Source organism: Lutra lutra, chromosome 17 (genome assembly GCF_902655055.1).
Source record: "Lutra lutra chromosome 17, mLutLut1.2, whole genome shotgun sequence".
Taxonomy (NCBI): domain Eukaryota; kingdom Metazoa; phylum Chordata; class Mammalia; order Carnivora; family Mustelidae; genus Lutra; species Lutra lutra.
In genome coordinates this window covers 55,464,747-55,491,526 of record NC_062294.1, presented here as the reverse complement: position 1 = coordinate 55,491,526, position 26,780 = coordinate 55,464,747, and the positions used below count along the sequence as shown (strand labels likewise).

The 26,780-nt window shown below is 41.9% G+C and overlaps 1 protein-coding gene across 3 annotated transcripts in view; it reads right to left on the bottom strand.

Moving 5' to 3' along the window:
* The window catches only part of LOC125088865 (zinc finger protein 345-like), a 256,962-nt gene that overhangs the window by 101,887 nt on the left and 128,295 nt on the right, over positions 1-26,780 (bottom strand). The window contains exon 9 of one of the 3 annotated variants that reach the window (XR_007123801.1): positions 1,047-1,737. The exons of 1 other annotated variant lie outside the window; for it this stretch is intronic. The gene's annotated coding sequence lies outside the window, so the exon portion shown is untranslated. Of the gene's footprint in view, positions 1-1,046; positions 1,738-11,607; positions 11,652-26,780 lie in introns of those variants that run through there. One more of the 3 variants, XR_007123802.1, reaches the window with a different exon arrangement.

Below are 26,780 nucleotides of genomic sequence, written 5' to 3'. Positions count from 1 at the left end.
ACAGAGATCACAAGTAGGCAGAGAGAGAGAGGGAGAAACAGGCTCCCCACTGAAGCAGAGACCCAGATGCGGGACTCGATCTCAGGACTCTGGGATAGTGATCTGAGCCGAGAACAGAGGCTTTAACCCACTGAGCCACCCAGGCACCCCAAAGGTTTATTTATTTTAGAGCAGAGCAAGTGAGTTGGTACAAAGAGAATCCTGAAGCATACTACTGGCTGAGATGAGAGCCCTATTTGGGGCTTTACCCCAGAACCCTGAGATGATGACCTTAGCTGAAACCGAGTGGCTGCTTAACCAATAGAGCCACCCAGGCACCTCTGTTCTAATTAACATAAATTTGGATTGCTTTCATTCAGGAATGTGAACTAAAGTGTATTTGGGGTGATCTCAGCAAGCTCAAGGAGCATAGAGAGAAGAGAGAGATGGAAGAGGAGGAAGCCAAGACAGACTTTGTTAGAGTCCAATGCACTTATGAATAAAGAAAATGTGTGTTGTGTATGTTGTTGTATTTGTGTGTCACAATGGTAAAATGGCCACAAGCATAGAGGGCTTCTAAGAGTGACTTGTGTGTGGATAACTCAGGATTGACCTGTGACTTAGTTCCTGCAGAGGTTGTCGAATTTAGCCTGAGTCAGAATCACCTGGAGGATCTGTAAATCTTGGATTGTTGTGCCTATCCCCACATTCCCATGTCAGAAGTCCTGGGGTACAACCCCTCTGCCCCAACTTGCCTTTCTTACATAATCTCTAGTGCCTGTCTAGGGAAGATGTTGAGAACCAATGTCTGGGGACACATTTATAGTTGTGTTCTTCAGGCAAGGTAGTAGCTATACAAAATGTTGTCAGAGGGGCACTGGGTGGCTCGGTGGTTAAGCCTCTGCCTTTAGCTCAGGTCATGATCTCAGGGTCCTGGGATCGAGTCCCACATCGGGCTCTCTGCTCTGCAGGGAGCCTGCTTCCTCCTGTCTCTCTCTCTGTCTGCCCCTCCACCCACTTGTGATCTCTGTCAAATAAATAAAATCTTTAAAAAAAAAAAATGTCAGATACACAGGTGTATAGTCTTGCTTCTCCAGGTGTGAAAGTGAACTCATTCCTGTGTGTTTACCTCGGACACCTGACTTCTGTCACTGGTTCTCAGTAGTCAGCCAGAAAGCCACTCGGGCTACATGTGTGTCATGTAGCCTGGAATTTTCAGTTTGAAGTCTCAGTTCATGGAAGTTCTGTGTGAAGACTTCTGGGTGAGCCACTGAGTGTCAAAGTGGAAAGAGAATCCAAACACAGGTCACATTCTGGAAAGGCATTTGACCTGGGTTCCCCATGTTGATTTTTAGGGTATCCGTATTTAAACACTGACTCTACCAATATCAAGCGGCTCACTAAACCTTCATCTAAATCCTTTCTGTCCATAAAAGGACAATAGTATTAGTATTAACACATAGAATCAAAAGAACATTAAATACATTACAGTAGATAAAGCATTAGTAATTGTGGGACATACATTGTACATTTTATGTAGAGGAATGTGCCAGATACTAGTGAATATTTTGGATTTTGTTTTTCATGAAAAGATAGTCCACAAGTCATGTTTCATGCTGAGTCCTCTCTATTTGAATGTGAATATTGAACCTTGGAAAACAAATACCTGTGTGCATTTGATTACTGGAGTGATCTGTCTGGTCCAGTTTTTCATCCGACTTCTGCAGAATTTCTCTTGTATGTGTACTTCTTCCTTTACTGAAATGGAATGAAGGCAAGTTTGAGAGGTTTTATTCTCAGTCATCTGAAGGTAGCCAACTATTTTGTAATTTCTTCTAGAGATATCCCAGGGACATGGCAACTTCTGGTTTAAAACATTTGTCATTTTTTTTTTTTTAAGATTTTGTTTAATTTATTAGAGCAAGCACCAGCAAGGTGGGGGGTAGGGGCAAAGGGAGAGGGAGATACAGACTCCCTACTGAGCAGAGAGCCCATGCAGGGCTCGATCCCAGGACCACAGGATCATGACCTGACCCAAAGGCAGATACTAACCACTGAGCTGCCCAGGTCCCCCACAATCGTCTTGGATATAATTTCACATTGTAAGATTACAGGCTGCCACATATATGTCCATTGACATTGTGGTTCCCCATGTGTTTTCCAAAACTATGCTGCTAGCTCTGTGGTTTAGGTGGGGCCAGAGGTGATACTCAGATTTGTCAGGACTAAAGGACATTCCCTGTTGTGGGCCGTACCATCACCTAGCCTCTGAGATGAGACTGCCTCGATTCACTGTTCAGCTTCCCTGGTCAGGCCGTCAGATGTTCTACTCAACACTAAGGAGACAGTGCTGGCTTGGCTCTCCCTTTGTTTTGGGGGGGAATTCCCTGTCTTCTCTGGCCTGACACGGACTGCCTATTCCCCCTGGTTTGTTGGAAAACGTGGTGACGGCTCCTCTGTTGGACTTGATGACTCTAGATCTGGGGACCCTTTCTCTGTCTTCCCACAGCACTTTGCCTCTTCGGTCTCCCCCGCCCTTCTTCCTGCTTCTGCAGCACCTGGGCTGAGACCTGAAGAACTTCTGAATAACCATCCTCAGTGCCTTCTGCACCATTGGCTTCTCCTACCCTCCTTGTCAAGGAGCAAAGAGCACCCCTGGACTTAATACCTCCCACTCCAGATTTCCCCACTGGTCTCAGATAAAAATTGAAAATGGGGGGGCCCAGGTAGAACAGAGTTCAGTACTTAATTTAAAAAAAACACAAGTTTTTTGTTTAATTAAGATAGACTCGTCTTCTAAGTTATCAGCAGTAAACATGAAACTTTCATTCTGTGGAGGTTTACTGAAGGTCAGAGAAGCCATCTTATCTCTGTTGCAGTTTGTTAGCAATAAACACATGTAATGGTTAATCTTGTCTCAAAGTTTTCATAGGAAATTGTTAAGATAGCTTTCATCAAAGTTTTTGGTAACCTGAAACTTCAAACTTTTGCTTGGATGATAAATGGGATTGAATTCATTGGACATCTTGGTCTTTTCAAATAGGATAAAGTGCTAAAGCCTTGAGGACTGGACATAGGTTTGTGCTTCTGTTTACTTACTGGAAAAACCAGAGGATATTTGAGTCTGTGGGTAAACATGCTTCATGCCTAACTGATTCACAGATTTGCTATCTAAAGAATTCTGGTGTGACAGTTGACAGTTGGTTACTACTTAGTTGTCACTGGAGACTAAGGTTTCTAGGAGTGCAAAAGTTGCTAAGTATAACTGAAACTGATGGAAATAAGGGAAGACACTCTGTATGTAGAAAAGTAGGAGATATGTAAGAAAGATAAAAGGAATGGGAATACTTTTTTTTTGAAGGCTAAAAAGGTAATTTTGTCTGAAATAAGGTGGTTATTTGGTGAGGATGTGGAGAAAGGGGAACCCTCCTACACTGTTGGTGGGAATGCAAGCTGGAGCTGCCACTGTACTGTACTGAAAACAGTACAGAGGTTCCTCAAAAAGTTGAAAATAGAGCTACCCTACAACCCAGCAATCGCACTACTAGGTATTTATCCTAAAGAATCAAATGTAGTGATCTGAAGGGGCACGTGTACCCAAATGTTTATAGCAGCAATGTCCACAATAGCCAAACTGTGGAAGGAGCTGAGCTGTCCATCGACATATGAATGGATAAAGATGTGGTGTGTGTGTGTTGGGGGGTGGGTATATAATGGAGTACTATGCAGCCATTAAAAAACCAGAAATCTTGCCATTTGCAATGTTGTGGATGGACCTAGAGGGTATTTTGCTAAGTGAAATAAGTCAGTCAGAGAAAGCCAATTATCATATGATCTCTCTGATATGAGGAATTGGGAGGGGCATGTTGTGAGGGGTAGGGAGGGAAAGATGGGACTGGGGAGGAAGACAAACCATTAGAGACTCAATCTCAGGAAACAAACTAAGGGTTGCTGGGGACCAGGATGGAGGAAGGAATAGGGTGGCTGGGAGGTGGATATTGGGAGGTATGTGCTATGGTGAGTGCTCTGAATTGTGTAGGACTGGTGATTCACAGACCTGTACCCCTGAAGCAAATAATACATCACATGTTAAAAAAAAAATCACATCATTTGTCATTTGTGGTGAGTTACACTACAGATTTTTAACATGTAAACATAGAGTAATTATACTTGTTTCCTTTTGCTGAAAATTAAAAAGAAAAGCAATAAAGGAGAGAATACTTGTGACATTGTACAGAATAAAATGGAAACTTACAGGTCCATGACTAATTTAGAACTTTTATTTGCAAAGGCCAGGATCTCCAGTAAACAAAGGTTAGAGCTTTCATCCAGTAAACAAAGGATGCCCCCTAGATGTCTGGGGGCATCCAGCAGAGAAACCCTGAATCAAGTCAACAAATTTAACATCAGCTATAACAAGACAAACTGGTATCGAGGGCATGAAGCATGCAGAAAGAATTACTACTGCTGTGATACTGTTTACAAAAAAAAGAAAAATCATAACGATTCCAATTGTGAAAATAAAGTATTTTTATGAAATTAAGACAGATTGCTCTCGTGTCCTATAATCTTGAATGTATTTCAAAAAGTTTTTTTTTTTTTAAGGTTTTATTTGACACAGAGAGATCACAAGTAGGCAGAGGGGCAGAGAGAGAGCAGGAAGCAGGCTCCCTGCTGAGCAGGGAGCCCGATGTGGGGCTTGATCCCAGGACCCTGGGATCATGACCTGAGCCAAAGGCAGAGGCTTTAACCCACTGAGCCACCCTGGCACCCCAGTAAGTCTTTCTTTGAAGCAAGCTAGACAGCAAGGCTGTCCCCGAACTTTGGCTTATTCTGGGCCTAATAACCATGGGGCTTGTTTATGTTCATCTAGTTTCCATAGACTCGGGCCACACCCAGACAGGACCTCAATGGTATGTATTCTCCTCTTTCACTGGGGTCCTGAAATCTGACCCACCTCCAGTAAGAATCTTGGGTTTTAACTCATCCCCATATTAATTTGTAACAAAGTGAATATTTTCAGTAGTTCCAGATCATGAGTTCATGATAGGAATTCACGCTGCATAGAAAACCTTTTTGGAGAGAATGGAGAGACAGCCCAGGTATGAAAGAGAAATATCCTAAAGGGCTGACTTTGACTATCATTAAACAATAAACAGTAGTGGAAAATGCATTTGGCAGGCAGTTCCACCAGAGCTAGAGAAGTAAATGTGTACAAATTCTAAATATATGACATTTCAGTAAAAAATGAGAACACTGTCCTGAGCTAAGTCAAAACAAGATTTAGCTGAGAAACAGCCATTTCTTCCTCTCCCTTCTGTTGCAGGTTTCTTTCTCGGGTGAGATTATATAAAGAAATCTCACCTGTAAGCCTTTTAGTCCTTGGCACAGTCTCTTCACCCTCTATCATCAGCTCAGAGGCAGAAGGCTCTCAAACTGCACAAAAGGCCACCTCTCCTTTGTCAGAGGAAGGATTCAGAAAAAAGCTGCTAAGTGGACACTTACAAGTGTGTTTCTCCTTCCCAGTTTCAGATGTCCTCACCTCCCACAGACAGCCACAAATCCTGGCACAGCATGGGGAGCCTGGGCTGCCCTGACCTGCCCCTTCCAACTGCAGACGGAACAGACTATTACCTTCTCTTGACCAGAAATCCAGCTCAGCTCTCACAGATATACCTTTAAATCCTCGTGCTTCCCCCTGGTCTCCCTGAGAATCACCTGGAGCACGTAGTTAACGCGGCACTGATGCTCTCCCCTGACCCATAGACTGACTGTGGCAGAGCGCACAGGTGATGGCGGTTCTTAAAACGCGCCGTGGAGTGCTCGCTTTGGCAGCACATATACTAAAACGCGCCGTGGGATCTTTATTGTAAACCCAGGCTGATAAGCAGTGATGTGCTTTCACGTTTCAATGGGCATAGAAATCACCTGGTGTTCCAGGTTCCACAGAAAAAGCTGGTGATTCTGCATGTTTGGAATGGGATCCCAGAATTGGCAACTTTCGCAAGTTCCTTGTTAGTGCTGATGCTTCCCCTGGAGACCCACGTTTTGTGGCTACACTGGAGAATGCAGGGACAGCACACCTGAGCCCCCATACCCACCATCTTATGTCAACACGAACACTTCCTGGTAAGTTCCCAGGAAGTAATTTACTATTTACTTTTCACTGTTGTGAGTTTACTGTTGGTCCCAGCAAAGACCACCATCACCACCCTGAAGGACCACATGCTTTCACAGCACTTTAAAATTTACAGAAAGAAGACTAATGAATGCACTAATGTCTGAGCAAGTCTCTATTTGGAAAACAATGTGTACACATTGATTACTGCAATGTTGACTGAGCACTGATTTTGTGTTGACAAGGGTTATATGCGACATGTTGGCAACTGCCCATATATGATGCGATTTCACTCCCATATAATCCTTCGAGCTAGGCACTGGGGTCTTGTAATAACCATGAAGATGTAGATACTGGCCCCCACCTATCCGCCTTGTCTTTTTTCCTGTCGATTACAAGAAATGTTTGTATTCTGTATGAGTGAAATATGGATGAATGTAAAAATACAGAAAGGAAGAGAAGTTCAGGGAGTTTTCATTGTTGTATTTACATGTTTTTAAGAGGAAAGAAAAGATTTTATACGTGAGTTTTCGTGTACTATGTATACTCTCCATCAATATGATTGTTTTAATTCCTCCACAATAGTGTAAATTTTTTTTATAAAGATTTTATTTTTTTTTAAGATTTTTATTTATTTGACCGAGAGAGATCACAAGTAGGCAGAGAGGCAGGCAGAAAGAGAAAGAGAGAGAGAGAGAGAGGGAAGCAGGCTCCCCGCTGAGCAGAGAGCCCGATGCGGGACTCGATCCCAGGACCCTGAGATCATGACCTGAGCTGAAGGCAGCGGCTTAACCCACTGAGCCTCGGCGCCCTAAGATTTTATTTTTACTCATTTGTCAAAAAAAGAGAGCTCAAGCAGGGGCAATGGTGGGCAGAAGGAGAAACAGGCTCTCTGCTGAGCAGGGAACCCAGTGTGGGACTTTGGATCATAACCTGAGCTGAAGGCAGACACTTAACCAACTGAGCCACCTTGGCATCCCTGGTGCTACAAATTTCTATTTTTTTTTCAATTTTAGTTATTCTAACAAATAGGAAGAGTAGTCTCCCTGGTTTCTAGGAGTAGTGACTAAAGAAAACTGTATATGTATATAAATATAAATATCATATAAATATATTATATATATCAAAATACATATCAAATATACATATCAAATGTATAAAAAAGACATATATACATATCAAAAATATATCAAATATATACATTCAAGATACAGAGATAAATATATATTTTATATGTATCTATCTATACAAAACTCAGCTTAGAAGAAGGACATCCTTCCATTTGGACAATGGGGGTGAGCATGAAGGACATTACGCTAAGTGGAATAAGCCACACAAAATGGCAAATACTGCACTGTCTCAATTATATCTGAAATCTAATGAAACTGAACTCCTAAAAGCAGAGTAGAGATGTGATGCCAGGAGGTGGCTGATGGTGAAGTGGGAGGTGTTGGTCAAATAGTACAAAATTTCACTTATGCAAGATGACTCATCTGGGATCTGAACTACAGCATGGTAACTACAGATAATTCTGTGTCTTTTAATATTTGAAATTTGCTAAGGGAGTATATCTTAGGTGTTCTTACAAAAATTAAAACATCAAAAATGAAAAATTTCTAACACTTTGAGGTGATGGACATGTTCATTAGCTAGGTTATTTTAACCATGTCATAATGTATACATATATATCTATTTTGTTACTTGAGTAACTGCTCAATCTTCAGGAATGGAAAACAGGATTCTCAGTGAAAGACTTGTGAAGCACGGGATTTAATGATAAAAACAGAAATGAAGGCACTAAGATACATAGTCCTCTGCTCCCATTTTTCTGACCGGTTTTGGGAATTGTGAGCACCAGCCCTGGAGAGATGAAAGGAACAGCCACTCAGAATCTGTTCTCTAATCTGTCCTGGGAAGGGAGGAGCTCCCAGAGCCAGAGAGACAAGGACCCAGACTCAGAAGAGGGTGTATCTGGTTTGACCTAGGGAGGGAGTGGGCTGTAGACCCTTATCTCCCTGCCTCAGGGATATTTCCAGCTCTGTCATTCCTAAGCCTATCCAAAGAAGATTAACACACAGAATTCATATTATTTAAATCTATTTGGTCTCTTTACTTTCTATGTTAGAAAAGAAAAAGCAACTTAACATGAACAGAATTTTCTGGGACAGTTATATTAGAAAGCTTTTCTTAAGAAGAATGTCAAATCAATGCTACTGTTACTGCTAATAAAAAGTCTCTGGTCCATGGACGACCCATCAGGGGTAACACCAGAACACACACAACAACACAGACAAGGAACTGGCCCAACTGAAACAAAGTTCCCTGTAGACCACTCTTCCTCCTCACATTGACTCCACAATCCCGAATTCAACAATGTACCCAATTATCCTAACCTAAAAATTCCTGGATGATGTGGGTCATGACTATCTGTTTTTCTAATGATGGGATGCTATGGAAATAAACAGTTTCTGTTTTCATCTCTACACTTGCTCAGTGTTCTTTACCATAGTATGAGGAACCCAGAGGGACTCCCACCTGGGTACCATGAAGAAGATTCCCTCTATGGAGGGAGAAGAGGACCCTGATGATTCATTCTTCTTTCTTGGAGATGAAAACAGATTCAGATTCTGATGCCAACCTAACCCCAGTCTATAGAGGCCATCCTTATGTATTCCAAAGAGTCCCTGGTCCTGAAGAGTGTGTCCCCAGTGAGACTGCCCCCATAGCGATCCAGGGAGAAGAAACCTTGGGCTGAGTCTGGGCCATCAGGTAGAGCACAGACCTGTCCTGGTGGAGCAGTGTCCTCTGATACAGGTGTAATATTTCCCATGTCTGAGCAGGGCTCTCTGTAGTAAGTAGCCTCTACTTCAGTTAACATGGGTTACAGGTTGCTGTAGTTGTGGTCATGATTTTAGAACTGTTGTGGGTCTTAACTTTGCACTGTTAAAGAATCTATGCCCCCCTCCTGAGGTTGCACTAAGCCAGAACCTAATGTGGCAGGTTTTAATGCCTATGCTTGTTGCCATGTAGACACTCTGCTCTGACCATCAGGTGCACCAGTTTCTTGAAGGACCATCAAACTTGTTAACCACCTCTGTGGAACTTTCTTCGTAACCCAACCCCCAGGTAAATGGTAGGGAAATATAACATCTCATATTGAAAGTTATACATTCAAAGACCTTTTGAGTATCTCTGCATTCTTTCAAGAGAAACTACTTCATCATTGATTGGACTCTGACCTTATCTCCTGGCACCCTCAATATAGCATAATTGTATGGATAATTATATGATAATTATAAAGGATTCATTCTATGGCTATAATTTATTATTTCTTATTACGATAGATTATCCCATTCACAATTTTACCTACAATGTGACTGTCTTGTCATTGTATATGACACTTTTTGAGGCATGAATATGTAAATGACTGACATGGAGGAAAACAGGCTACATTTTGCTCATGAGATGAGGAAGTTTTATGATTTCTCCAGGATACAGAGAAGGACCCGGATACACAGTGGGCATCACTCAACAGAGTAAAGTTCTGGCAGGTTGGAAACATGCATTGATTAAGACCCAGTTGTTCATTTCTCTCCACGTGGTTTAATAAAAAAAATTACAATGACAGCAGAGAGAATATAAAAATTTACAAAGGTGCTCCCCAGAATAAGAATGTTTGGGGTCACAGCTGTTATCTCAGGGGAGAATCTAGGCATGATATTTCCTGTGAAGGTGTTGGCCCCTCAGCTTGTGCATGAACAGAATGAAAACCATAATGAGTCCTACACACAAAACAGTTAAGATCCATCTGAATGCTGCATAGAGTAAGTCTATGTGTTCCTCACAAGGTAGAGTAGAACAGGATCCAAAACCTATAATGTTTGTGATGAATTTGATCTTCTTGTCCTATACATACAAAGGAACTATGATATTGACCAGCTAAGGTAGAATTCAGCAGAGGATATTGGAGCAGCCAATGGAATGTGGAACCTGTCCTTAATGCTTTGCCTACCTGGACTCACGGTGATGGCCTGGAAGATATTCAAGAGGTCAGAGTTGCCAATGGACAATCTCTGGACACTCTGAAACTAGAAAATGATGGAGAAGATGTTTTAAAGCAAACGCTGCCAAGGTGTCTGGGATTCCACCAGAAGGATGACCAACACTTTCCTACATTCAAATGACTGAGAAATCCCTCTCCCACTTGTTATGGTTCCAGTGCAGTTAAGGAAAATGATGACATAAGAGCTAGAACAACAGGTTTCCAGGGAAAATCTGGACCAGGAAGTTCATCCCTAACTGTCATCTTCCAGGATTCAATATTTACATTCAAAACTAGGGAAATCAGCATGGAAACATGAATTGTGGTACTCCTTTTCCATGAAAAATTTAATCGACAATATTCACCAAAGTCTAAAGTAATTATATAGTGTTTACAATGTATGGTCAACTGTTACTAATGCTTTTAAGGTTCATGAATTTATGCTTTTGGACTAATATTATTCCATTTTTACTGATGTCATAATGAAATACATATATGTTTGTCTCTGACCCCAGTTTTGGTACAAAGCTCCTAACACTTGTAAATTCCTAAGTGATAACAGCAGTAGGAGTAACCCTTATTCAGGGAAGTGGCTCTGGGTGGGCTCCTGAATGGGAGCTGGCCACCAGAAAGACTAAACCATAACCAGAAGGTTGGAACATTCAGCTTCATCTCCCCACCCCCCTTACTCCAGAGAAGGGAGAACAGCTGCAAATGGAGTTATGACTGGCCATTCCCAAGAGCTCACCTGTTCAGCTGTGTTACAGATATGTTACTTACAGTAGCCTCATGACAGCGTTCTGGTCAGTGAGATGAAGAGAGAAGCACCTGAAAGAGGTTGGCCTCCCCTGAATGAAAAAGGAGTGATTCTAAAATAAATTCCCTGAGGCCTTTCAGACGTACACTGCCTCTGTGATGCCGGGAACATGGTTTGATCACCGAGGGTGGGGCAGGGACATCTGGCCATGAGAGAAGTGTTAGCACAATGTCTGCTGTAGACAACAGCAGAGGGAAGAAATTAGACCAACCAGACCAATCATAGTGTGTATGAGCCCTTTTATCAGACATGACCATTACCTACTCAATATGCACAGAGTATACGACATACGTCATCTTTTCTAGAAGCACACATCGGCCTTTTCAGGGTACGGCGGACCACAGAGTAACAACCACCCCAAATGCAGCTTTATACTTCACTTGGATCAGGGTTACATGTGATCATGACCTGCCATCCAGCTTCATGGTATCAGTTTCCACAACTGACAGGAGTCCTCTTCCCTGTTCCCCACAGGATGGGCAGAAACGCAGCACGGGCCGTGAATGAACATTTACCTTAAAAAGCAGGTGGACTGGGCGCCTGGGTGGCTCAGTGGGTTAAGCCGCTGCCTTCGGCTCAGGTCATGATCTCAGGGTCCTGGAATCGAGGCCCGCATCGGGCTCTCTGCACAGCGGGGAGCCTGCTTCCCTCTCTCTCTCTCTCTGCCTGCCTCTCCGTCTACTTGTGATCTCTCTCTGTCAAATAAATAAATAAAATCTTTAAAAAAAAAAAAAAAAAAAAAAGCAGGTGGACTGTTTGGGGCAGAAATGCTCACTGCCTCTGACTGGTGAGCTGCCCCCCAACTAATCAGGCCCCTCACACACACCTCAAGGAATAACACTCCTCACGGGGCTCAAACAGAACAAGTTGCCTGCTGTGCATCAGCTTCACTGGAATGTCATCCAACATTGGGGTTAGATACCTAAGATTCTAGTGCTTGTGGACACTCAGCACACATCTTTCTGATTGTGCCAATGTCTACTTTGCCATGTGATATTTGAAAGCAGTGTGTCCACAATGTTGGAGTCTTCCAGCCACCTCTCTCCATCCCCTGCCATGGATTTTCAACTGAAAAGTACTGTAATCTTGGTCATCCCACAGCATCTGTCCTCAGTACTACACAGGAATTTGTGAAATCATGAAGACAAGATCTGACTTCTCCGAAACCCACCACATTTCTCAAGCCTCCATCTCTGTCATATTTGTTCATCACAAGTAGCTTCCTAAGCCCTTGCAGTGACTAAAAGACACTCCCAGTCATTTCTTTTCCCACACTTTAAAAGTTTTCTGTATTTGCTTTCAGTAGGTCTTATCTTTCTCTGTAAGGATACCATCAACATGTTTTATCTGCCTTCATAACTCTCACTGGCAAGTGCCTGAATTAAACCTGCGGCCCACTGGCACCTCTGTCCTCCTACCTCAATGAAGTGATGACAAGGTTATATTTAAGTCTTGGATATGGCTTCCAGTGATCTGCTTAAAGATAATTTCTCATTGCCCCAAAAATTCCAAATGACTCATGAGAACCTATAAGAGTGACTGATCTGGGAATGAGGCAGCTTTGATGCATATGTTGCTGGCAATGCAAATGAGGAGACATAGAAGAACTGAAGATGATTCGGAAAGAAAACAAATAGAATTTACCTTCCTAAGTTCAGAGTCAATAGTGCAGCCCAGGATAGGTATCCTGTCTCCACAAGCAGAATTTACGCCAATCCATCAGTCTGGATGTTTTTCATCTCTTACCTGGGGCAATAACATTACTCCTAATGGAATACTGTTATCTTCCTAAGTATAGAGAAGCTTTTACAGACTCTGCACTGTCTCGTGTTTTTCGTTCAAAGAAATATCAAGACAACCTGTAACTCATGAAATCTCCATGTTTTCACTTTATTAAACTGTCACAGTAGGGGCACCTGGGTGGCTCAGTGAGTTAAAGCCTCTGCTTTCGGCTCAGGTCATGATCCCAGAGTCCTGGGATCAAGCCTCGCATTGGGCTCTCTGCTCAGCGAGGAGTCTGCTTCCTCCTCTCTCTCTCTGCCTGCCTCTCTGCCTACATGTGATCTCTGCCTGTCAAATAAATAAATAAAATCTTTAAAAAAATTGTCACAGTAATGTGAACAACTTGGAAGATACCAAGTATCAAAAATGAAGTTAAGAGAGGGACAAGTTAAATGGCAGAGGAGTAGGGGATGGTAAGTTTGTAGGTCCCTGGCATTCAGCTAGTTATCATTCTGAATTCCTGCAAAATCAATTGGAGATCTGAGAACAGAAATGGTACAATTCTACAAATAGAAAAGCAACCGCTTCTTGGAAGGTAGGAGGTACAGAGACTTGAATCAGGGGCCATATATGGGAGGACAGGGTGAGGGGAGGGAGTCAGCTTAAGGAGACTACTGGTAAGTATTAGAAGCAGTGGAGTGTGGTATCAGAACTTTTAAAAAAGTCTCCTCTGGTGGGGACACCCTTGGCTTAAAGGTGCTCAGATGACAGAGCAAGGTGGAATCCCTGGTGGGACAGTGGGGTCTCAGGATCCCTGGGGTCACAAGAAGAATGGGGATGCCTGAGTGAGGCAGAGTACACAGGCATCAGAGCAGGGAAGCTGGCTGAAAACAGCACTGCTTTTTATTCTCGGTGTTGCCATTAATTGGGACCTGCTGCACTGTTGCACTCCTGCTCTCCCGTCTGGGGCCCAGCAAAAGGCCAAAGTGTAGTGAGACCTTCCTCCCTCCTCTAGGAGGAAGAGCACAGGTCCACCTCACAGGAATCTGTACAATTGGGCAACTTGAAACTCAGTCGCATGCCTGAAATAAAAACACTGGGTCACAGGCTGCATGAATACAGAGTTCAGATGGAAACCAGGGAGACAAAAGTGCTTTTCTGTGAGGGATCACTGAAAATTGGGGGCGGTACAACCTTTCAGCCTCGGGGTTAGAGAGCAGGGTGCCACCATTTTCAACCTCCCCCAACCACTGCTGAAAGCCTTCAGAGAGCAAAACAGTGCCACAGTGGAATCTGGAATGACTTACACTGAGCACATACTCCTGAAAGGGAGGTGTAATTCCACTAGGAAAAAGGCCTCTGAGAATCAGGGTGCAACGGGACCCTCCCCGAGAACAGATAGCACCAAGTTTACCAGTCATAGACAACTGCAAAACTTCAGCTGTTGGGAAAACAGTATATAGCATTACCAGTTTTTTTATTCTTCTATGGTCTTTCAGTTTTGTTTTTTCAATTCTCTTTTTATTTTTATTTTATATATAGGTTATATATATGTATTTTATGTATTTTTTGTATTTTTTATTTTTAGTTTCCATTCATTGTATCTTATATATATATGATTTGATATATAACTATATATATTTATATATTTTATATTATAAATATATACTTATAATATATAGATATATAGATATAATACAGATATATATTTATATTACATTGTATATACATATATAATATATATTATGTATTATGTATATAATGTATTATGTATATAATTATATTATGTATATAATATATAGTTTATATATAATATAAAGTTTTGTGTATATATATATATATAGATATATATAAAATATAAAGTTTTTCTTTCTTTCCTATTTTGGGATCTAGTTTTTTTTAACAAGCAGAACAAAATACACCCACAATCTAGAATTTTGGTCTGTTCTGTTTAGTTTCTGGTTCGATTTTTTATTTTCTTTAGTTTTTGTTTTCTTCTGATTTGTTTTGTTATTTTTTTTCTGTTGTTGTTGTTAATATTATTGTCTTTTCTCCCTCTTTTTTCTATTATTTCCTGGACATAATGATGAGATGGAGAAATTCACCACAAAAGTAAGAACAGGAGTTAGTACTCACTGCCACAGATTTAATCAATATGGATAGAAGTAAGATGTCTGAACTACAAATTATAACAATGATTATAAAGATACTTGCTGGGCCTGAGAAGAACATAGGCAACACTAGAGAATCCCCTACTATAGAAATAAAAGAACTAAAATCCAATCAGGTTGAAACTTAAAGGGCTATTAGTGAGATGCAGTAAAAAATGAAGTCTCTAACAGTGAAGATAAATGAAGCAGAAGAGAGAGTCAGTGATATAGAAGACAAAATTATGGTAAATGAAGAAGGTGGAAATAAGAAAGATAACTACTATATCACAAAGTAAGACTGAGAAATCAGCAATTCAATAAGTAAAATAAAGTCCAGATAATAGCAGTCCCAGAAGATGAAGAGTAGGTAGAACGTTTACTTGAACAAATTACAGCTGAGAATCTCCCTAATCTGGGGAAGGAAACAGGCATTCAAGTCTAGGAGGCATAGAGAAGCTCCCTCAAAATCAATAAAAATGGGCCAACACCTCGATATATAATAGTGAAGCTTGCAAATTTCAGAGATAAAGAGAAAATCCTGAAAGCAGCTCAGAACAAGAGGTCTTCAACCAAGGGTAGGAACATAAGCTGGCAGCAGACATGCCCACAGAGACCTGGAAGACTGGAAAGGACTGGCATGATATAGTCAATGTGCTAAATGGGAAAAATATACAGCCAAGAATACTTTATCTAGCAAGGTGGTCATTCAGAGTAGAAGGAAAGATAGTTTCCAGGATAAATATATGTGTACATATGTATTTATGTGTGTGTGTGTGTGTGTGTGTGTATATATATATATATATTTTTTTTTTTTTAATACTAAACCAGCTCTGCAAGAAATATCAAAGGGGATCCTTTGAGCGAAGACAGAGTCCAGAAGTAATAAAGACCAGAAAGGAACAAAGATAATTTACAGAAACATTATAGGTAATACAATGGCACAAAACTCATCTCTCAATAATTACTCTGAATGTGAATGGACCAAATGATCCAATCAAAAGGCACAGGATCTCAAATTGAATAAAAAAAACAAGACCCATTGATATGCTGCTTAGAAAAGACTCATGTTAGAGCCTGAGACACCTCCAGATTGAAAGTGAGGGGGTGGAAAGACATTTATCTTGTCAATGGATATCAAGAAAGCTGGAGTAACAATCCTTTTATCAGACAAACTAGATTTTAAACCAAAAACTGTAATAGGAGATGAAGAAGGACACTATATCATAATAAAAGGGTCTATCCAGCAAGAAAATCTAACAATTATAAATATTTACTCCCCTAACTTGGGAACAGATAATTGTACAAAACAATTAATAACAAAATTAAAGAAACATTGATAATAATAATTGTAGGGAACATTAACACCCCACTCACAGCAATGGGCAGATCATCTAAGCAGATCAACAAGGAAACAAGGGCTTTGAATGACACACTGAACAAGATGGACTTCAGATATATTTAGAGCATTCCATCCTAAGACAGAGTACACATTCTTCTTGGGTGCACATGGAGCATTCTCCAGAAGAGATCACATGCTGGGTCACAAATGAGGTCTCAATTGGTACAAAAAGACAGATTATTCCATTCATATTTTCAGACCAAAATGCTTTAAAATCTGAACACAATCACAAGAGGAAATTAGGGGGGCTCCTGGGTGGCTCAGTGGGTTAAAGCCTCTGCCTTTGGCTCAGGTCACAATCCCAGGGTCCTGGGATTGAGCCCCACATCGGGCTCTCTGCTCAGCAGGGAGCCTGCTCCCACCTCTCTCTCTCTCTGCCTGCCTCTCTGCCTACTTGTGATCTCTGCCTATCAAATAAATAAAATCTTCAAAAAAAGAGGAAATTAGGAAGGAACACAATTACTTGAAGTTAAAGAGCATCCTGCTAAAGAATGAATGGGTTGGGGTGCCTGGGTGACTCAGTCAGTTGGGTGACTGCCTTTGCCTCAGGTCATGGTCCTGGGATCAAGTCCCACATCAGGCTCCCTGCTCAGCGGGGAGTCTGCTTCTCCCTCTGTCCTTCCCCCTCTCAAGCTCTCTTTCTCTCATTCTCTCCCTCTCAAATAAATAAAATCTTTAAAAAAAAAAAGATTTTATTTATTTTTAGATCTTTTAATTTTTTTTAAATAAATCTTTTTTTAAAATATTTTATTTATTTATTTGACAGAGAGAGAGATCACAAGTAGGCAGAGAGGCAGGCAGAGAGAGAGGGGGAAGCAGGCTCCCCACTGAGCAGAAAGCCAGACACGGGGCTTGATCCCAGGACCCTGAGATCGTGACCGGAGCTGAAGGCAGAGGCTTAACCCACTTAGCCACCCAGGCTCCCCTCAAATAAATAAAATCTTAAAAAAAAAAAAAAAAAGAATGGGTCAACTGGAAAGTTCAAGAAGTTTTAAAATATATATATGGAAGCAAATGAAAATGAGAACACAACAGTTCAGAACCTTGGGATGCAGCAAAGGCAGTTCTAAGAGGGAAGTATATAGCACTACAAGCCTTTCTCAAGAAACAAGAAGATTCTCAAATGCACAAAGTAACCTTACGCCTAAATGAGCTGAAAAAAAGAATAGCAAATAAAGCCTAAACGCAGCAGGAGGAGAGAAATAATAAAGATTAGAGCAGAAATCAATGAAATAGAAATCAAAATAACAGTAGTACAGATCAACAAAACAAGGAGCTGGTTCTTTGAAAGAATTAGTAAGTTCAATAAACCCCTAGCCCAACTTATTGAAAAGAAAAGAGAAAGGACCCAAATAAATAAAATCATGAATAAAAAGAGAGAGATCACAACCAGCACTGAAGAAATACAAACAACTGAAAGAGAATATTATGAGCAACTATATGCCAACCAATCCGGTAATCTGGAAGAAATGGATGCATTCCTAGAAACATATAAACTACCAAAACTGAAATAGGAAGAAACAGAAAACCTGAACAGACCCAAAACAGCAAATGAATTGAAGCAGTAGACAACAATCTCCCAACAAACAAGAATCCAGGGCTGGATGGCCTCATGATGGAGTTCTACCAAACATTTCAAGAAGAAATATTATCTATTCTTCTCAAGTTGTTTCAAAAAATAGAAATGGGGGGGGCCTGGGTGGCTCCGTGGGTTAAGCCCCTGACTTTGGTGCAGGTCATGATCCCAGGGTCCTGGGATGGAGCCCTGCATCGGGCTCTCTGCTCAGCAAGGAGTCTGCTTCCTCCTTCCTCTCTCTCTGCCTGCCTCTCTGCCTACTTGTGATCTCTGTAAAATAAATAAATAAATCTTTTAAAAAAACTAATAATAATAAATAAAAGCTATATGCAGAATTCAGATCTTCTACTCTCCCTTGCAAAGGCAGCCCTGCATGGTAACTCAGACTGGTGTCTGAGAACTTTATTTCAGTGTTTGAAAACAGGAAAAAACAATCCTAAAATTTGTATGGGGGCAGAAAAGACCCTGGATAGACAAAGTAATGTTAAAAAAGAAAACCAAAGCTGGAGGCATCACAATTCCAGACTTCAAGCTCTCTTGCAAAGCTACAATCATCGAGACAGTTTGGTACTAGCACAAAACAGACACATGGATCAATAGAACAGGATAGAGAACTCAGAAATGGACTCTCAACTCTATAGCAACTGATCTTCATCAGAGCAGGAAAGAATATAAAATGGAAAAAAGACGTCTCTTCAACAAGAGACATTGGCTATATTGGCATTGGCTATATTGAAGGGCTACATGTAGAAGAATGAAACTGGACCACTTTCTTATACTTTTATACACAAAAATAAACTCAAAATGGATCAAAGTCCTAAACATAAGGCAGGAATCCATCAAAATCCTAGAGGAGAACATGGGCAGTAATCTCTTTGACCTCAGCCACCACAACTTCTTGCTAGACATATCTCCAAAGGAAAGAGAAACAAAAGCACAAATGAACTATTGGGAATTCATCAAGATGCAAAGCTTTTGCAGAGCAAAAAAAATAGTCAACAAAACTAAAAGGCCACCTACGGAATAGGAGAAGATATTTACAAATATCTTGTCAGTTGAAGGGCTAGTATCCAAAATCTGTAAAGAACTTCTCAAACTCAACACCCAAAAAACAAATATTCCAGTCAAGAAATGGGCAGAAGATATGAACAGACATTTCTACAAAGAAGACATACAAATGGCCATCACACACATGAAAAAATGCTTAACATCGCTCGGCATCAGGAAAATACAAATCAAAACTACAATGAGATACCATCTCACACCAGTCAGAATGGCTGAAATTAACAAGTCAGGAAACCACAGATGTTGGCAAGGATGCAGAGAAAGGGGAACCCTCCTACACTGTTGGTAGGAATACAAGCTGGTGCAGCCACTCTGGAAAACAGTATGGAGGTTCCTCAAAAAGTTGAAAATAGAGCCACCCTACGACCCAGCAATTGTACTGCTAGGTATTTATCTAAAGGATACAAGCAGTGATTCGAAGGGGCACACGCACCCCAATGTTTATAGCAGCAATGTTCACAAGAGCCAAACTATGGAAAGAACACGGGTGTCCCATCAGTAGATGAATGGATAAAGAATATGTGGTATATATATAACTATGTATACATACATATTACTTGGCCATCAAAAAGAATGAAATCTTTGCATTTGCAACAATGTGGATGGAACTAGAGGGTATTATGCTAGGGAAAATAAGTCATTAAGACAAATACCATATGATTTCACTCATATGTGGACTTTAAGAAACAAAACAGATGAACAGAGGGGAATGGAAGGAAAAAAATAGATGAAAATAGAGAGGGAGGCAAACCAGAAGAGACTCTCATGTTTGTTGGTTTTTTATTTCAAGATTTTATTTATTTACTTGAGAGATGGAGAGAGAGAGAGAGAGAGAGAGAGCATAAGCCAAGGGGAAAGGCAGAGGGAGAAGCAGACTTCCCACCGCGGAGGGAGCCAGATGTGGGGCTTGATCCCAGGACCCTGAGATCATGTCCTGAGTCGCAGTCAGACACCCTGAGCCACCCAGGTGTCCCCAGAGAAAATAAATCTAACAGTCAGTGGAGTGAAAAGGCAACCTGAAAAATGCATGGAAATTTTTTGCAGAGCCTCTAGACATTAAGTATTTAACATCTAGAATATAGAAAGACTCTTGCAGTGACAGCCAAACAGCAACCGGCATTATTAAGAACTGGACAAAGTTTTCCATGGGCACAATACAAGGAAGATATACAAATGGACAAGCATACGAAAGATGCTCAAAATCACTATTCATTAGAGAAACAAATCAGTGACTCATCACCTCACACCTGTTCAGATCCCACTATGAAACAAGAACAAAAAAACCTACATGTGTCGGAAGGATGAGACACTGGAACCATTATGCACTGCTAGAGGAAATGCAAATGGAACAATCACTATGGAAAATGGAAAGGAGTTTCCTCAATACTTTTAAAATCATATTATCATATGACTAAGCCATGCCACTTGACAGTATATAGCCAAAAGAATTCAAAGTAGGATCTGCAAGAGATATTTGTACAAGCAGATTCACAGCAGCGTTACTCAAAAAGCCAATAAGTGACAGCCACAGAAATATTCCTGAATACATGAAGAAAACATAGCATATATATTTACCAGAATAATATTCAGCCTTGAAAAGAAAGACACATCTTGTTGCCTCATACAATGTGTTTAAAACGGGATGGTGTTTTGTTAAGTGAAATAAAGGAGTCACAGAAATAGATACACTATGATATCACTTAAGTGATTGGCTGATGTCACGTACAGCATGAGGAAGGAAGGAAGGAAGGAAGGAAGGAAGGAAGGAAACAAACAAGGAAGGAGAAACAGAGAATGCCAGGGGCTTAGAATAGAGAAAAATGTGAAAGTGGCCACTTAACAAGTATTAAGTTTCAGTTTTGCAGGATGAGAAAACTCCAGAAATTGGTTTTCCAATCATGTAAATACATTTAACACTTTAGTTAAAAATGGCTAAAATGGGGGCGTCTGGGTGGCTCAGTGGGTTGAGCCTCTGCCTTCAGCTCAGGTCGTGATCTCAGGGTCCTGGGATCGAGCCCCACATCGGACTCTCTGCACAGCAGGGAGCCTGCTTCCCTCCCCACCCCCCGGCCTGCTTCTCTGCCTGCTTCTGATCTCTCTCTTTCTCTGTTGAATAAAAAAAATAAAATCTTTAAAAAAATGGCTAAAATGGAAAGAAAAAATGGTTAAAATGGTAAATTTCATGGCATATATATTTTTTTAAGATTTTATTTATTTTTTAGAAAGAGAGGGAGTGTGAATGGGAGAAGAGCAGAGGGAGAGGGACAAATAGATTCCATGCTGAGCACTCAGTGGGACGTGGGGCTTAATCCCACAAGCCTGAGATCATGACCTGAGCCCAAACCAAGAGTCAGACACTCAACCAACTAAGCCATCCAAGCGTCCCTTATGGCATATAATTTTGACGACACTTAAGAATAAATTAGGACCCCTAAAACTGATTCAGAGATAGGAGATTTTAAAAATTACCTTCAATTGAAAAGGTATTTCTCTCTCAAAGAGAATATAAATTCATCCACAAATAGAGGATGACATTAATTCCATATCACAGCCCACCCAGGATCAACAGTATAAAACAACCACTGACAACTAACCAAGATAAGGAAGTCTAAGTCATGAACCAACAGTGTATGGGTAATATTTATACAAAGATGCCCATAATTTTATTGTCAATGGACATATGGCTGATTCATATTTGAACTAACCCCTACACGGTCTTCCGAGTCCTGAGCTGGAAACGGTTATCTAAAACTATAAAACACAGGGACGCCTGGGTGGCTCAGTTGGTTAAGTGGCTGCCTTCGGCTCAAGTCATGATTCCAGTGTCCTGGGATCGAGTCCCACATCGGGCTCCTTGCTCCGCAGGGAGCCTGCTTCTCCCTCTGCCTCTGCCTGCCTCTCTGTCTGCCTGTGGTTGCCCACTCTCTCTCTAACAAATAAATACATAAAATCTTAAAAATAAAATAAAACTATAAAACACAGATAAGGGGCGCCTGGGTGGCTCAGTGGGTTAAAGCCTCTGCCTTCGGCTCAGGTCATGATCTCAGGGTCCTGGGATCGAGCCCCGCATCGGGCTCTCTGCTCGGCGGGGAGCCTGCTTCCTCCTCTCTCTCTCTGCCTGCCTCTCTGCCTACTTGTGATCTCTCTCTCTGTCAAATAAATAAATAAAATCTTAAAAAAAAAAAAAAACCACACACACAGATAAAAAACAAAACACAATTCATTAATGCTGTGGAAACTATCATTAAAAATGAAGTTTTTTTATTGAGTTCTAAAACAAGAATAAGAGGGGCACTGGGGTGGCTCAGTGGGTTAAGTCTCTGCCTTCAGCTCAGGTCATGATCTCAGGATCCTGAGATCGAGTCCCGCATCGGGCTCTCTGCTCAGCAGGGAGCCTGCTTCCCCCTCTCTGTCTGCCTACTTGGGATCTCTATCTTGCAGCCAAATAAATAAATAAAATAAAAAAGTAAATTTTCACTGAAAAAATTCTGAAACAAATATTCCATCATAAAAGGATCCTTCCATATAGTTATCATTTTAAACAGACTGTACACTGAGGAAAAGCACACATTTAAAGCACTAGCATGTGTTATATGGCACAAATTGCTCAGAAAATTATTTATGGTCAGTTACTAAAAGGCTCTAATAAAAATTCTATGGATAAGCATTTAAATAACATTGGAGGGCTTTAAAAAGATTTTATTTATTTATTTGACAGAGAGACACAGCGAGAGAGAGGGAACACAAGCGGGGGGAGGTGGGAGAGGAAGACGCAGACTCCCTGCTGAGCAGAGAGCCTAATGTGGGGCTCAACCCCAGGACCTTGAGTTGATGACCTGAACCATAGGCGGACAATCAATGACTGAGCCACCCGGGTGCTCCACATTAGGGAATTTTTTAGGAGAGTCTCAGGGGCATCCAGTCAGTTAAGTGCCTGACTTTGGGTTTCAGCTCAGGTTAGGATCTCAGGGTCCTGAGGCTGGGCCCCATGTCCAGCTCTGCACTCAGTGCACTGTCTGCTTAAGACTCTCTCTTCCCCTCCCTCTGCCCTTCCACCCTACCCACCCCTGTTCTCACTCTAAAACAAGTAAGTACATCTTTTAAAAAGAGTCCCACTTTCACACAGAATGCCAAGGTCGTATTCATCCTTCAGAAGCAACAACAACAAACATTTCTGAATAAAGAAAGACCATGATTGTTGTAAAATATCCTGAATATCACTGCTACGTAAAATACACATTTGGGCATTAATTATACTGCAATTCAGATACATTTTGAGAACATTATTTCAAGTCGAACTTCCCAAATCCCATTTAAGGTGTGGTCTCCTGCTTGGCCTTCCCACCTCACCTGTGTCACCTGCTTTACTCATTCGCCCCCACTGGAAGGTAAGACGCTTTCTCTCCAGATCCCAGGGCTCCTTGACTCCAGGATCTGGCTTAGATAGAGTGAGACTCATTTATTTTAAATATAGGAATATGCATTTTGTTGGATTAATTTTTTTTAAAGATTTTTATTTATTATATTTGACGCAGAGAGAGAGATCACAAGGAGGCAGAGAGGCACAGAGAGAGAGGAGGAAGCAGGCTCCCTGTTGAGCAGAGAGCCTGATGCTCGATCCCAGGATCCTGAGACCATGACCTGAGCTGAAAGCAGAGGCCCAAACCACTGAGCCACCCAGGCACCCCCACCCCCTTTTTAAAAAGATTTTATCAGAGCCTGCCTTAAAGCAACATTCCCTCGGGGCGAAGGGCGGGCTGCCCCAAGATGAGACACTTTGACATGAACATTCCTTTGGGCTCAAGGTAATTCACACCCTGTAGGCCCAAGAGAAACTTTTTTCCCTCCTTAACTATGTAGAAGAATCTAAGTTGGGGGTCTTTCCCAGCACAAGGCTGTTACCAGAGACAAATTTCACATGAGTGGCATCTGTGGCCCATCTGTGGCCGCCCTGTGGTCCCCGAGGGCAAACATCTGGTGACCAAACACCTGCTCTTCTTGCCCTGGGAACTACCTTTCCCCACCTGAGAGCCCCGGACCCTCCTCCTCCCTGCAGGATGACATCCACACACCTCCTTTAGCCGGAATGTCTTTGGGATTTCCATGTCTGTGAGGGGTCTGCATACTTACGAGATTTGAGCATCTGTTAATCTCATTTCAGTTTGATTCTTAGCCCAATAAGGCAATGAAGAGCAATGGAAGGCTGACTTCAACCCAGAAATGGTGTTTTTTTGTTTGTTTGCTTTTTTGTAATATAACATTTTGAAATCTGCTTAAATCCAGAGAGGTTTTTATGACACAATTTGATTTTCACATCAAATACTAGATATATAACAATACAAATGAAGGAACAATAATTTAATCTATAGTGCAATAATATTACATGTACAAATAAATATTACATGCACGTATTGTGAAAACGAGTCCCCATGAACTGAAGCGGAGACATCATTTTGCTCAGTCACTAAAGAAAGCCCTTGAGGCACCTGGGGTGGCTCCCTCGGGTTAAGTGTCTCCCTTTGGTGCGGGTCAGGATGCCAGGGTCCTGGGATTGAGCCCCACCTGGAGCAGGGAGCCTGTTTCTTCCTCTTCCTCTGCCCCCTCCCCACTGCTCAAGCTTTCTCTCTTTCTCTCTCTCTTTCTCGCTTACTCTCTCAAATAAATAAAAATTTTTAAAATATTTTATTTACTTATTTGACAGACAGAGATCACAAGTAGGCAGAGAGAGAGAGAGACAGAGAAGCAGGCTCCCTGCTGAGCAGAGAGCCAGATGCGGGGCTCAATCCCAGGACCCTGGGATCATGACCCGAGCCGAAGGCAGAGGCTTTAACCCACTGAGCCACCCAGGGCCCCCTCAAATAAATAGAATCTTAAGAAAAAAAGAAAAAGCCCTTGACACTTCCAATTTTGCACCATCAAATTTATTATTCTTGCTGATTTAAGAACATGAAGCAAATGTGGATCCCAGGGCTTACTTTCAGAGATACTGTAAAAGAAAAGTTACTACAGTGATCCGATTTGGAAATCAGGAGGGACCAGAAAGTCACGACGTGAAGGAGGGAATGAGGCACTTTTCCCTCAGGACAAGTAGTCCAGGATTATTTTGTTTCTTAGATTTTCTTGAAAGGAATTCACATTTTCTCAAATAAGCAGTAGAAATATAGATTTTCCTCTGTGTAGCATTGATGTGCTTTAGTCTTGAATATAGAATAATGAGTTTAAAATTTTTTTTAAAAGATTAGAGATCTGGACTGCATTGGCCTGAAGAGTATAAGTGCCCAACCTGTACAATGTTTATTATTAAAAATGGATTCAGGGCACCTGGGTGGCTCAGTGGGTTAAAGCCTCTGCCTTTGGCTCAGGTCATGGTCTCAGGGTCCTGGGATCGAGTCCCGCATCGGGCTCTCTGCTCAGCAGGGAGCCTGCTTCCTCCTCTTTCTCTCTGCCTACTTGTGATCTCTGTCAAATGAATAAATAAAATCTAAAAAAAAAAAAAAGGGATTCAAGGGAAGTTGCTAGGAAATGCGGACATACTATATATACAAATTGTTAGTTTAATATATCGCATTATAGAAAGCACCAGAAGTAATGCATTTAAAGCAAGGAACTTTTTAGGATTCTGATACTTCTACATTTGTTCTGATACTGAAGAAGAAAATCACTCAGAGCAGGTTCACCCAGAGTAGCCCCAGGCCAGCAGACGCAAGTAGATAGATCAAGAGATAACCAGAAGCCCACTAAGGAGTGAAAGATAACCCGATGATGTTTCTGCTTCTGTAAACAGACTTCCCACCACAAGCTCCCTGCACGGCCCTAACAGCCTAAACCAGCCCTCCTCTCCCCAGTTTAAACCCATCTCCCAGCGGCCAGCATAGCCCTTGGAACCTGACTCCATACACCCCTCTATAAAATCCCTGTAACCCCACTATGTGGGGCCCAGAGCTTTGAGCACGAGCTCATCTGGGTCCGCTGGCATAAAATCAATCAGAGTTCTCTTACTTCTCCGAGTGTCACTTGGTCTCTCCCCAGTCTGATTATTTTCTGCAACATTTCTGGAGGCCCGAGCAAGATTCCAACACTTCTGGCCCCTTGAGCCTCTGGCCAGTGGCTTTGACTACACTGGAGCAGGAAGGAACTCAAGGACTGAATGAGGCAGCATGTCATCCCACAGGATTCCAGGTCCTCCTTCACCCTGGAGTTCCAACCTTCTGGGCAGTCTTGTCCCGGCTGGACTCCAAGGAGAAGTGGACCATCTTGCCTGGCAACTCATCTGGGTTCGGTAAGCCATCCAGGAATATAATCTGTAGTTAGATCCTGCTCAAACTGAATGGAAGGGAAGCTTGATCACCTTCCAGAAATTTCCCAAAGGAATTCCACAGGTCAGGGACCTCCCAGCAGGGCAGGTCCTACAGAACAGGAACCTCCAGAGGGGAGGAACTGTAGTAACTTTGGTGTGAATGCATGAGTGAGTGAATGGCCTGTTTGGGTGTGTGGCTCCCCGGTCTTGAGACAATGGAGTCTGAGCGGGCCCCAAACTGTTTCCAGGGTGAACTCACAGAGTCTAGGGCCAGCACTTTGGGGCACCAGTCTGGGGCTTATATGGACTCACTATGGCTAAGAGGCATCCACATCTCCTCCAGGAGAGCAGACAGGTGGGCATCTGATTGGTCTCTCCTTTGGAGGGGCACCTACCCTTTATCTTTGAACCACCAACACAGGGAGGGAACACATAGGGTGGGCAAGAGAGCCTCTGTTCATCATGGGCAGAAACTCTTCAAAACCTATTCCTAGACTGTATGCTTAAGAATTGTAAGAAGGCGGGATGCCTGGGTGGCTCAGTTGGTTAAGCAGCTGCCTTCGGCTCAGGTCATGATCCCAGAGTCCTGGGATCGAGTCCCACATCGGGCTCCTT